General features: G+C 35.7%; 1 long non-coding RNA gene across 1 annotated transcript; it reads left to right on the forward strand.

The window, feature by feature from the left end:
• Positions 1-234, forward strand: LOC105315541 (uncharacterized). Its single transcript, XR_002189432.1, has 2 exons — positions 1-69; positions 140-234. It is a non-coding gene; the product is annotated as an uncharacterized LOC105315541 (long non-coding RNA).
• Positions 235-1,763: the final 1,529 nt, after the last annotated feature.

Consider the following 1,763-nt stretch of genomic DNA (forward strand, 5'->3'; position numbering starts at 1 on the left):
AGACAATGATTGTGATGGTAAATTATCTGCTAAAGATTTGCAGGCTATTTCAAAGAATTATGGATTAAAGTAAGTTCAACCTACCCCCATGTCACTACCATTGGTTTATTTCTTATTCCTCTTATCAATCTATGCATAGATTGTCTCCAGAGGATATTGATGGTATGATCACTGAAGCCAATAGAGATGGAACTGGTTTAATAACATTACAAGAATTTATTGAAGTTATGCAAAGAACAGCAATATTCAATTAGAGCTAAAGTTATTAAGCAAAAGTCACTAGATCAATATAAAATCATTTTTTAATTAATAATTTGTTGTGAGAATTAAGAACAATTGTGATCGATGTCAATTGGCGAGAACCTAGAAGGCTTGGATCTACTTTAATGACTCCTTGTACATGATAAAACCCAGAATACCCATGATGCCGAAGTTTGAAAATATCAACTTCAGTTTTTTGATATGAATCTATCGATACCTCTTCCATTATAGTATCGTCTTTAGGATTTTGGGTGTATATTTTTGGATACCCAATTTCATGGATTTTATCAAACTTTCCCTCATGAAAAGCAAGACATATGTTACGATCTGAATCAAAAGCTGCTGACATGTGATGACCACCAACCTCAGTATAAAAGTGAACAGGATCACTACGTCTGTTAACTGTAACTGGTAAAATAGGATATGTATCACAGTTGATGACACCAAGAAAACTAGCCATTCGAGCAGCCATTTTTACTTTGTCGTTTTTTATTTTCTTCATTTCTTCTTTTATTTGTTCATTTTCTTTCTTCAATTGTCCACAAGCTACAGCTAATAGTGTCATGTGTTTAGTATCAGCAGTGTGTACATGTACATCTTTACGTAATGGCTTATCATTACAACCAGCCCAACTAAACACACAATCTACTGGCTCTAATGGACATCTTGTTAAATGAGCAGGAACACTATCTCGTGGCATAATGGAACTTGCACAACTATTGGGGCATTTAGTAGGATACTTTGGACAGGCTTTTAAATGGTCTCCAGTAATAAAAATAAAGCTATGTGATGTAAAACAGTACTCACACCTGTATGTTCGTTGGTTGCAGTTATCCTTTTCGTGATCAATAAGACTTTGACGCTGATCTTTTGTTTGGCATTTATCATATCGACACTTGACCTCTTCAAATTGACAGTCTCCATATCTCTTCCCTTTTTTAAGATGAGTAGATAAGTCCTTCAAATTTCCTTTCCATTGACATCCCTTAGGTTTGTTTGTGCAATAGACTTGTAACCCATTAATGATACGAGATAAATTCTTATCTATGAAGGAGTCGTACCCCAACTCTTTGCACATTGGGCAGGCACGGTTTCTTCTTCCCATCCATTTTCCAAGCACCCCCTCTTTCCCAATGCAAGACTCACAAAAATTTTTACCACAGCAGCTCACTTGACGAGGATTTGTCAAGATATTAAGACAAATTGGACACTCTATCTCAATTTGTTTAGGTACTTCTTCAACAAATGAAAGCTCATCTTTTGAGAATTTTTCCATGTTCATGATAACAAGGCTGAGTCTGCTCAGTACAGCCTTAGCTCGCGTCTATCTATAAAAAGGTCGTATCCAAGCTGTATCTAAGTATCTATTCTTTACTATTCATGAGAAATGACATATAAATATCCCCAGTCCTGATTCCTGAAGTCCTTGTTCATGAATACTTGCAGTGTTGCAGCCCCACCCTTGAATAGAAGCACTGAATTTATTGCAGTAACATTTATCA

The sequence above is a fragment of the Amphimedon queenslandica genome, unplaced genomic scaffold (assembly GCF_000090795.2).
Source record: "Amphimedon queenslandica unplaced genomic scaffold, v1.1 AMPQUscaffold_9696, whole genome shotgun sequence".
NCBI classification, from domain to species: Eukaryota; Metazoa; Porifera; class Demospongiae; order Haplosclerida; family Niphatidae; genus Amphimedon; species Amphimedon queenslandica.